Source organism: Schistocerca serialis, chromosome 11, assembly GCF_023864345.2.
Source record: "Schistocerca serialis cubense isolate TAMUIC-IGC-003099 chromosome 11, iqSchSeri2.2, whole genome shotgun sequence".
NCBI lineage: Eukaryota > Metazoa > Arthropoda > Insecta > Orthoptera > Acrididae > Schistocerca > Schistocerca serialis.
In genome coordinates, this window is record NC_064648.1 from 178,578,564 (window position 1) to 178,591,062 (window position 12,499).

Genomic DNA, 12,499 nt, shown 5'->3' on the forward strand with positions numbered 1-12,499 from the left:
TATAACTAAATCTGAGGGGGGTGCGATGGGGAGGTTCCCTTGTAAGAAGCCATTCTTCCCGCGCTCCACACGGCAATGGAACGGGGAGAAGCGCTCTCTCAGGAGGAAGTACCCTTTGCCATGCGCTTCACTTGGCCCACAGACTGCCGGGACCGCCCCAGGTCAGTGACTGGCCACAGATGGAGGCCTTCTCCCCCCCCCCCCCCCCTACCCACCGCTACCCACGCCGCCAACGCACAGAGGCCGCACGGCCGGGTATTTCTGCGACGGCGGCCGCGACTCGCAAACATTTGGCCAGCCTAAACACGGCCCATCACTCCCCCCCCCCCCCCCTCCCTATTCCAGGCGTGTGTGATGCACCACACACGTTGCGGATGCGTGCGGAGTCCCGCAGCCGCGTGGGTGGTTCGGCCTTTGTAAACACCCTGTGCCGGCTTCGGCGTGCGTAAACAGCCTGTAGCGGCGCCGGCGCCTAATGAGGCGTCGCGGCGGGCCGACGCCCACGCACCCACCCCGCGATAGTATTTTATTTCGCGTCTATTTCTGGAGCACCCTGTGCGTCAATGGACTTTAGTGCCGCACTGTTCAAACAGGGTGTTTGGCGAATTCGCTCGTTCCCCCAAAGATGTGCGATATAATTCTGTTGCATTCCCCATTTCCTTTGTTGATTCCAAGAACTGTATTTACACCGAATCGATTGCTTCAGACGGTAGGAGATTCTTGGTTCAAATGGCTCTGAGCAGTATGGGACTCAACACCTGAGGTCGTCAGTCCCCTAGAACTTAGAACTACTTAAACCTAACCAACCTGAGGACATCACACACATCCATGCCCGAGGCAGGATTCGAACCTGCGACCGTAGCAGTCGCGCGGTTCCGGACAGTAGCGCCTAGAACCGCTCGGCCACCACGGCCGGCAGGAGATTCTTCGTACTAAGAGTTGATTCTGACGTAACACAATAGACACTCTGGAATGCAACATACAGTTGCTTAAAATTAGCGTTCTTTTACCGCACCAACCGTTTCACATGGAAGGATAGGTCACGTACAACTTTTACGGAAACAAGGCGATAATCATAAGAGTCACAGGACATGAAAGGGAAGGGCTTCGAACCTGGATCTTCTGCTCACTAAGCAGATCAACTAACCACTACGCCACCCGGGCACAGGGTCACAGTGGATTTGCCACAACTGCACAAATTACCCTGGTACGCCTCCCTCGTCAGTCCACATTTCCGTTCACGCCTCAGCCCTGTTGTCATTCCCTTGAATGATGCTAAAAGAGAAGGGTCGTTTACTGTTAAATTTCTGAGAGCATATTTCCCTGGACGAGTCAAGCAAAATGTTGTTTCCTCCTTTGTGTATCCGACGCGGGGTCTCACCGACGAATCGTTCTGCTGGCGAACCATACGCGACTGAGACAGGAAAAGAGGCGAAATGCATGTGGTACACAGGGCAAGCTGGCTTGTGGAGTGTGCATGAAGCTGAGATGTTTTTGTGGATTATGCAGGATAGTGCAAGGAGAGTGACCCGATTTCAAACTAAACTAAAGTAAACTCCGTCCGAACAGGCCTCGGAAGGCCCAACGGTACCGACCGGCCGCCGTGTCATCCTCAGACCACAGGCGTCACTACATCCGGAAATGATGACTGGGTGTTGTGTGATGTCCGTAGGTTAGTTAGGTTTAAGTAGTTCTAAGTCCTAGGGGACTGATGACCACACATGTTAAGTCCCATAGTGCTCGGAGCCATTTGAACCATTTTTTTGATGCTGAAATGGAGGGTTGTGTGGTCAGCACACCGCTCTCCCGGCCGTATGTCAGTTTACGAGATCGGAGCCGCTACTTCTCAGTCGAGTAGCTCCTCAGTTTGTCTCACAAGGGCTGAGTGCAGCACGCTTGCAAAACAGCGCTCGACAGACCGAACGGTCACCCATCCAAGTGCCAGTACGGCTCAATAGCGCTTAACTTCGGAGATCTGACGGGAATCGGTGTTACCACTGCGGGATGGCCATTGCCCCCGATTTCAAAACACGATATTTATTCATAAAAAGATACTACATCCCTGGAATACTTTGCAAAATATCCGTAGAAGTATCAAGTTTTAACTATGCTATTACAAATGCTCTGTGTGTCCAGCATCTACACCTGTGGTTTCCAAGATTTCTTAGGCCATTACCCCTGAGCGGAAACAAACATTAGGAAGAACCGCCCTCCCCCTCTCCCCCGCCTCCTCGTCATTCATTTGTCTCCAGGCTCCTCCCACATAATGACCAACTTTACCACCCAATTGAATTGTAGAATGAACTGTTAGAACACATTCGTTTTTAAAATGATGAGAGATGAATGATAGGCTAAGTGACCAAGGTATCCGGACACCCCCCAAAAACATTTGTTTTTCATATTGCGTGCATTGTGCTGCCACCTACTGACAGGTACCCCATATCAGAGACCTCAGTAGTCATTAGACATCGTGAGAGAGCAGAATGGGGCGCTCCGCGGAACTCACGGACTTCGAACGTGGTCAGGTGATTGGGTGTCACTTGTGTCATACGTCTGTACGCGAGATTTCCACACTCCTAAACATCCCTAGGTCCACTGTTTCCGATGCGTTAGTGAAGTGGAAACGTGAAGGGACACGTACAGCACAAAAGCGTACAGGCCGACCTCGTCTGTTGACTGACAGAGACCGCCGACAGTTGAAGAGGGTCGTAATGTGTAATAGGCAGACATCTATCCAGACCATCACACAGGAATTCCAAACTGCATCAGGATCCACTGGAAGTACTATGACAGTTGGCCGGAAGGTGAGAAAACTTGGATTTCATGGTCGAGGGGCTGTTCATAAGCCACACATCACGCCAGTAAATGCCAAACGACGAATTCGGAGGCGGTGGTGTTATGGTGTGGTCGTGTTTATCATGGAGGGGGCTTGCACCCCTTGTTGCTTTGTGTGGCACATGCCTACATTGATGTTTTAAGCACCTTCTTGCTTCCCACTGTTGAAGAGCAATTCGGGGATGGCGATTGCATCTTTCAACACGATCGAGCACCTGTTCATAATGCACGGTCTGTGGCGGAGTGATTACACGACGATAACATCCATGTAATGGACTGGCCTGGATAGAGTCCTGACCTGAATCCTACAGAACATCTTTGGGATGTTTTGGAACGCCGTGCCAGGCCTCACCGACCGACATCGATACCTCTCCTCAGTGCAGCACTCCGTGAACAATGGGCTGCCATTCCCCAAGAAACCTTCCAGCACCTGACTGAACGTATGCCTGCGAGAGCGGAAGCTGTCATCAAGGCTAAGGGTGGGCCAACACCATACTGAATTCCAGCATTACCGATAGAGGGCGCCACGAACTTTTAAGGGTGGTAGGACTACAAATGGGCCGACTTGGAGCAGGAGAGGCACCACAGGAATTTTTAATTTCCGCTCTCTATACTTTTAAAAATAAATTCATAAAACGTTGTGAGAATGACCAGAAAGGATTCAGGATTTACACTGAAAGTGATGGAAGTTGAAAAATATAAGAAATTTTTTTTTTTACATTTGTATTTCACCTTTTTTCACTTACCATTGGCTGCATTTGTTGCTGTAGGTACACTTTTCTTCATAAGTAAGGGAGATTCTTCGATGAATTTTGGAGAGCATACAAACCATACTTAGAGGTGTATGAAACCCTAGAATTTTCCAAATCTATTAAAAACTGTGGTAAAAAATTGAGATGATTAAGTATAAAATTTGAGTTTTTTGTAAACATGAAGTTTAAAATTTAACAGCACATTCATTTTTTCATAAATTAAATAATTCCTAGAGTTTCATACACGTGTAAGTATGGTTTGTATGCTGTGCAAAATTCATCGAAGAATGTCTGTTAGTTATGAAGAAACGTGTACCTATAGCAACAAACGCAGTCAATAGAAGTGAGAAAATGATGAACTTTCTCACGCAAAGAAACCTGAATCCTTGCTGCTCATGGTGACGAAGTTTTATGAATTTATTCGTGAAATTATAGACAGTGGAAACTAAAATGTCCTGTGGTGTCTCTCCTGCTCTAAGACGGCCCGTTTGACGTCCTACCCCCCGTTAAGCATTTTCAGCCAGGTGTCCGGATACTTTTGATCACACGGTGTACGTAGTTTCGAACTCGCATCGTTATTTTTGTAACACCCCGTATTTTTCTCTGGCTGTCTGACGCTGTGCTTGCACAGTCGCAAGCCGGCACTCTTGTGACCGCCCTGTAGTTCTCTCTCGTGCCTGCAGAGAGATTCACGCAGCTCTGTTAGAAAGACGTCAGTGAGTCTTAGGCTATACTCCGCCGTGAGGTCCGGGACGTTGCTCGGGACGTGTGAGCCGGTGTCGGGTGTCCCACGTCTCGGCTCGGTGCCGTTTGATGCCTGGCAGAAGCTGTCTGTACCGCACCGCAGAACGCCGCGTATTTCTGGTCTCAGCGGCCGCAGCCGGCTGGAAGCTTAGCACGCGGCCGCTCGCCTCGCCAAACAAACACGCCGCCGGGCGCACAACCCCTCCCCCCCCCCCCCCCTCAACCACCAATCCCAGCCCACGCTGCGGACTTTCGCTTTCCAGTCGCCTCGGAACGAAAGCAAACGGGTGTGCGTGACGTCACACCGCACGCCGGTCGACAGCTGACGATCACAGTGCGAGGAACCGGACCTAGTGCAGTTCAAGGTCAGCTTCCCATCGCCCCCCCCCCCCCCCCACCAAAAAAAAAAAAAAATTATACAGCCCCTGTCCCACTGCCAATTCCAGTCACTCCCCATTTCCCCAATCCTCCACAGTTCTGTAGCCGAAGGTTTGTAGGTTCGATCCCGACCATGTTCAGTTCTACATCTTCATTTATACTCCGCAAGCCACCCAACGGTGTGTGGCGTAGGGCACTTTACGCGCCACTGTCATTAACTCCGCCAGCCGTGGTGGCCGAGCGGTTCTAGGCGCTACAAAAAAATGGTTCAAATGCCTCTGAGCACTATGGGACTCAACTTCTGACGTCATTAGTCCCCTAGAACTTAGAACTACTTAAACCTAACTAACCTAAGGACATCACACACATCCATGCCCAAGGCAGGATTCGAACCTGCGACCGTAGCGGTCTCGCGGTCCCAGACTGCAGCGCCTAGAACCGCACGACCACTTCGGCCGGCTAGGCGCTACAGTCTGGAACCGCGTGACCGCTACGGTCGCAGGTTCGAATCCTGCCTCGGTCCCCTGGACTGATGACCTCAGATGTTAAGTCCCATAGTCCCATAGTGCTCAGAGCCATTCGAACCATTAAGGCCAAAGTACACACAACGTGCGTCGTTCGAAACTCGCAGAAACGAAACTGAAAGTAATTAAAATATGGTGCTCTCGAAGAGTCAAGTGGGAGAGATAATGTAGAAAAAGGAAAAGTAGCGAAAAGAACGGATGGGGGGAGAAGTATGTGGAAGGGTGTAACCAGGAGAAAAGACAGCATCGAGGAATATTTAACTTGCTGCTGGAAAGAGCAAAATGTACAGGTAAAAATAGCAGTATCAGACAGCACATTGTACATGATGTTGGATAAAGCAGTTACATAGACGTGGAAAGATCATCACAGGATAGGAACAGGTAGAGTCAATCGAAGCAATCAAATCAGTTATGATAGAACAAATTCAACAATATAGACAAAAAATTCTTATCGATGCCAATTGTCGGGTATATTGTGGGCAACGTGAAATTTTTTAACGCCTGAGTAGACACAACTTTGTTCAAATGGAACGTGAGTCATTGGAAACACGGATGTAATTAAAATATCGTGCTACCGAAGAGTGTGAAAAGTCCAATGGGAGAGGTAACGTAGAAAATGGTGAAGTAGCAAAAAGAATGGCTGGGGGAAGAAGTTTGTGAGAGGGCCTAACCAGGAGAAAAGATAGCATCGAGGAATATCTAGCCTGACGCTGGACAAAGCAAAAAGAATAGGTTAAAATAGCAGGATGAGAGAGAACATTAAATACAATATTGGATAAAGCTGTTACATACACGTGGAAAAATCAGCACAGGATAGGAACAGGTAGAGTGAATTGAAGCAATCAAATGAGTTATGATAAAACAAATTCAACAATATAGACAAAACATTGGCTGAAATGGCTCAAATTGCTCTGAGCACTATGGGACTTAACATCTATGGTCATCAGTCCCCTAGAACTTAGAACTACTTAAACCTAACTAACCTAAGGACATCACACAACACCCAGTCATCACGAGGCAGAGAAAATCCCTGACTCCACCGGGAATCGAACCCGGGAACCCGGGCGTGGGAGGACAAAACATTCTTATCAATGCCCATTGTCGGGTATATTGTGGGCAATGTGAAATTTTTTAACGCCAGAGTAGACACAACTTTATTCAAATGGAACGTGCGTCATTGGAAACTCGGAGAGACGAAAGTGAGTGACATTAAAATATCATGCTACCGAAGAGTGTGAAAGGTCAAGTGGAGAGGTAAGGCAGAAAATGGAAAAGTAGGGAAAGAACAGGTGGGGGAAGAAGTGTGCGGAAGAGTCTAACCAGGAGAAAAGACAGCATCGAGGAATATTTAACTAGATGCTGGAAGAAAAATAAAAAAAAGTAGGATCAGATAGCAGAATACGAGAAAAATATTGTATACGATATTTGATAAAGCAGTTACATAGACACGGAAAGATCAGAACAGGATAGGAACAGGTGGAGTGAATCGAAACAATCAAGTAAGTAATGATAAAATAAATTCAAGAATATAGACAAAAAATTCTTGTTGATGATTGATAGCGCCCTTTTTCGTGCACGTGCGCTTGTCGTAACTCTTCACGTAATTCCCCTCACTGTCGGACGTCAACCGGCGGAATGTTGCGTCCGTCACGGCGGTGAAGCACCTATCGATCCATCTTTCGACGAGCTCGTTCCAGTGATGCGAGACATCGATAATGAAACCCGAGAGCGCAAGGTGACTCCGGAGTGGGCGGGTCCCCTGTTCCCGTGGTTACCGTTACGGACAAGACTATTAGAAGCAATTTGATGGGTGTTCCTCAGGGCTCGGTGCCGGGACCGTTTTTAACAGCGATGCGCTCGCGCCCGGCGCGGGACGGCGAAGATAGACCCGAAAGAAAAGGAAAAAAATAAATAAATGAAAAGAAAATAAACGCGCGGAGCCCCCCCGTAAAACCACTGGCCACGCGGGCTATTTACATAAAAATTAACTGGCCCGGTGGCGGGCAGCTCGCAGGAATCGATGCGACTTACAAGACATCGATAGGCGGATGACTTGTAAATGGGGGCGTGTTTACAGCGTGTCGGCTGCCTTTTGTGACTATTTTTCCCCCGGCTTATTCGGGCCTCTGGCTGGCTCTTCCGGTGATTGACCGATCGCGGTGGAGAATGGCTTCTTATTAAGGATTCGTCCGACCGATCTCTAGGCCACATCTTGTTAGCGCTCGCCTCTCTGATTGCTACCGGGCATTAGGCGGGCTGTGTTATTACCCGCGTAAGGCAGGGGGCTTACCCCGTCTCTGCTGCCGGTTTAACGCAGCACCAGACTCTACCCTGAGGAGGTGTGCAGAGGTCGTTGAACCGGCGCTCTGACGGACGTTTTGCCAAACGCAACTACGCGATCTTGTCAGTTTATCGATAGCAATTTATTACGTCAAGACCGCTTGATTATTAAAATGTTGTCATTATCGGCTTCGGCAGATACGTCAAAATACACCGAGGGGGAAAAAAATAACAGCACCAAAAACAAACTAATGTAGCGTAATGAAATTTCGGGAATACATTTGTCTGGGTAACATACACTACTGGCCAATAAAATTGCTACACCAAGAAGAAATGCAGATGATAAACGGGTATTCATTGGACAAATATATCATACTAGAACTGACATGTGATTACATTTTCACGCAATTTGGGTGCATAGTGAAAGGTGGCTACACTGAGCCACAGCGCCAGAGAGTTTTGTTTCGCCGCCTCCACTGGCAGTGATTATTGAGAAGTAGCGGAGGGCAGTGCTTGTTGAGAACTCGTAGTAGTCAGTGCTTGCTGAGATGGCGTAGTGAAGAGTTCTTGTCGAGAGGTCGTAGTAGGGAGTTCTTGTTGAGATGTGGTAGTAGCGAGTCGGTGTGGAGATATTGTAATGATTAGAGTGCTTTTCATCAATATAAATGAAGGTAAAAAAAAAAATTTTCTTTTCTCTCTCATTATTTCAGTGTCCTGAATAATGCGTCATTACAGGTTCAGTCAACAAAGCATCTGGCGTGTGTTCTTGTATTAGAGTGTAATTCTGGTTTTCTTGCGCAATTATAGTATTTCTATTTTTTTTAATTATTTCAGTATAAATGGTATTTAAAATTTCTTGTCTTGTTGAAGAAGAACCGTGCCAGATGTGTACGTTGAATGACACTCCCACACACAGAACAGTTACACTTGTGTTTTGGTTTCATAGGTTTTATAGTTGCTGGGGACTTAATTAATTAATTGTGTTAACGAAAATTTTCATTTCATTCTTTGTTGTTGTTCTATGCAGTCAGATTGCGTACAAAAACTAGTCAGGGCCTACCGTTTACGAGATACATCGTAATCGTACATACAGTTACGAAAAACAAAAATTATTTTAAAACTTAATAATTAAGCCCCCATGCAATAGATCCTGAGAAATCAGTACCCGGAACAACCACCTCTGGCCGTAATAACGGCCTCGATACGCCTGGGCATTGAGTCAAACAGAGCTCGGATGGCGTGTACAGGTACAGCTGCCCATGCAGCTTCAACACGATACCACAGTTCATCAAGAGTAGAGACTGGCGTATTGTGACGAGCCAGTTGCTCGGCCACCATTGACCAGACGTTTTCAACTGGTGAGGGATCTGCAGAATATGCTGGCCAGGGCAGCAGTCGAACATTTTCCGTATCCAGAAAGGCCCGTACAGGACCTGCAACATGCGGTCCTACATTATCCTGCTGAAATTTAGGGTTTCGCAAGGATCGAATGAAGGGTAGAGCCACGGGTCGTAACACATCTGAAATGTAACGTCCACTGTTCACAGTGCCGTCAATGCGAACAAGAGGTGACCGAGACGTGTAACCAATGGCACCCCATACCATCACGCCGGGTGATACGGCAGTATGGCGATGACGAATACACGCTTCCAATGTGCGTTCACCGCGATGTCGCCCAAACACGGATGCGACCATCGTGATGCTGTAAACAGAACCTGGATTCATCCGAAAAAATGACGTTTTGCCATTCGTGTACCCAGGTTCGTCGTCGAGTACACCATCGCAGGCGCTCCTGTCTGTGATGCAGCGTCAAGGGTAACCGCAGCCACGGTCTACGAGCTGATAGTCCATGCTGCTGCAAACGTCGTCGAACTGTTCGTGCAGATCGTTGTCGTCTTGGAGATGTCCCCATTTGTGGACTCAGGGATCGAGACGTGGCTGCATGATCCGTTACAGCCGTGCGGATAAGATGCCTGTCATCTCGACTGCTAGTGATACGAGGCCGTTGGGATGCAGCACGGCGTTCCGTATTACCCTCCTAAACCCACCGATTCCATAATCTGCCAACAGTCATTGGATCTCGACCAACACGAGCAGCAATGTCGCCATACGATAAACGGCAATCGCAATAGGCTACAATCCGACCTTTATCAAAGTCGGAAACGTGACGGTACGCATTTCTCCTCCTTACACGAGGCTTCACAACAACGTTTCACCAGGCAACGCCGGTCAACTGCTGTTTGTATATGAGAAATCGGTTGGAAACTTTCCTCGTGTCAGCACGTTGCAGGTGTCGCCACCGGCGCCAACCTTGTGTGAATGCTCTGAAAAGCTAATCACTTTGCATATCACAGCATCTTCTTCCTGTCGGTTAAATTTCACGTGGCGTAGCAATTTTAGGGCCGGTATTGTATTTAAGAGACTGACGTTGCAATGTCAGGGGCTACTGTGAGCGCGAGGTAATCCATTAGAAATGTGGAATGCTGATATAATCTTAACGGCTGCAGCCGCCAGGGTGTTGAATGCTGGCATGTAAACGCGCACGCATTGTGTAGTACAAGTGCCGGATGTCAGCTTGTTGGATGCAGTTCAAGGCCTGCTGCACTTGCTCCGTCAATACAGGCACGGCCGCTGCTGTTTGTATCATCCGATGATGACCCATATGTGCTCAATTGGAGACAGGTCTGGTGACGGAGCAGCCAATGAACCATGTCGACTCCCTGTACATCGTATATTTCCGGAAGGCTTTAGACACTGTAGCACACAAGTGGCTCTTAGTAAAATTGCAAGCTTATGGAATATCGTCTCAGTTATCTGACTGGATTTGCGATTTCCTGTCAGAGAGGTCACAGTTCGAAGTAATTGACGGAAAGTCATCGAGTAAAACAGAAGTGATTTCTGGCGTTCCCCAAGGTTATAGGCCCTTTGCTGTTCCTTATCTATATAAACGATTTGGGAGACAATCTGAGCAGCCGTCCTCGGTTGTTTGCAGATGATGCTGTCGTTTATTGACTAATAAAGTCATCAGAAGATCAAAACAAACTACAAAACGATTTAGAAAAAAATACCCGAATGGTGCTAAAAGTGGCAGTTGACCCTAAATAATCAGAAGCGTGAGGTCACCCAGATGAGTGCTAAAATGAACCCGTTAAACTTCGGTTACACGATAAATCAGTCTAGTCTAAACGCCGTAAATTCAACTAAATACAATTACGAACAACTTAAATTGGAAGGAACACGTAGAAAATGTTGAGGTAAAGGCTAACCAAAGACTGCCTTTTATTGGCAAGACACTTAGAAAATGTCACAGACCTACTAAGGAGACTGCCTACACTACGCATGTCCGTCCTGCTTTAGAATACTGCTGCGCGGTGTGGGATCCTTAGCAGACAAGACTGACGGAGTGTACCGAAAAAGTTCAAAGAAAGGCAGCACGTTTTGTATTATCGCGAAATATGGGAGAGAGTGTAACAGAAATGGTACAGCATTTGGGCTGCAAAGCATTAGAAGAAAGGCGTTTCTCGTTGCGACTGAATCTTCTCACGAAATTCCAGCCACCAACTTTCTTCTCCGAATGCGAAAATATTTTGTTAACACCGACCTACACACGGAGAAACGATCAGCACGATAATTTAAGGGAAATCAGAGGTCGTACGGAAAGATATAGGTGTTCGTTCTTTCCGCCCGCTATACGAGATTGGAATAATAGAGAATAGTGAAGGTGGTTCGCTGAGCCCTCTGCCAGGCACTTAAATGTGATTTGCAGGGTATCCGTGTAGATGTAGATGTACAAAAGCGGTATGAGGACGAGCGTTATCGTGCTGGAAAACACCCCCTGGAATGCTGTGCGCGAATGGCAGCACAGCACCATATTCACATACAGATTTGCAGTCAGGGTGCGAGGGATAACCATGAGACTTCTCCTGCTATCATACGAAATCGTAGTCTGGCCATAATTCCAGGGACATCACGGAATGACTTATGTGGTACTAGAGGCAGCAGTAGTGGGTAAAAAACTGAAGGGGAAGGCAGAGATTGGAATACAACCGGCAAATAACTGAGGCCGCCCACAATCTTCAAGCCACTTTGCGGTGCGTCACGGAGGGTACTTGAGAGCATCACTATGAGCTCAGTCTCCCCACCCTCCCTACTCATTCGGAATGGCGCGACTTGTGGGTAAACATTTTTATGAGGTCCCATATGTTTGGGTTTCTCGCCGTGGTCATTCCGCGAGGCGCACTTCTTACGCCGCACTTCTTGGGACGTAATCTCTCAGCATTTCAACAGTAAAACTCTCCGTGACGCACAACGCATCTCTTGTAGCACTGGAGTATGTTGAATATCCCCGTAGCGCTCTCGCGGTGACTAAAAGATCCCGTGACGAAAAGCGCCGCTCTTCGTTGGATCTTCTCCATCTCTTCTAAACTAAAACTAAAAAAACTCCTCCCGCACAGGCCATGAATCCCCAAAGGTTCCGACCGGCCGCCGTGTCATCCTCAGTCCCACAGGCATCACCGTATGCGGATATGGAGGGGCGTGTGGTCAGCACACCGCTCTCCCGGCCGTATGTCAGTTTACGAGACCGGAGCCGCTACTTCTCAGTCGAGTAGCTCCTCAGTTTGCCTCACGAGGGCTGAGTGCACCCCGCTTGCCAACAGCGCTCAGCAGACCGGACGGTCACCCATCCAAGTGCTAGCCCAGCCCGACAGCGCTTAACTTCGGTGATCGGACGGGAACCGGTGTGACCACTGCGCCTAGGCCGTTGGTCCATCTCGTCTACTAATCCAAACGGTCAATATTAGAAAAGCGGGAGGTCAAGAAACGCAATTTCACGTTAAGAAATGTCTGCCGTTTATGGCACTATTGCTCGACGCGTACCTCGCAGGAACCATGAAGGAAGTGAAACGAAATTTTGGAAGAAGAGTAACTGATTAAGGGGAAGAGAGTGGGGAATTGTGTAATAGCAGAGGAAGACGGAAAATATAC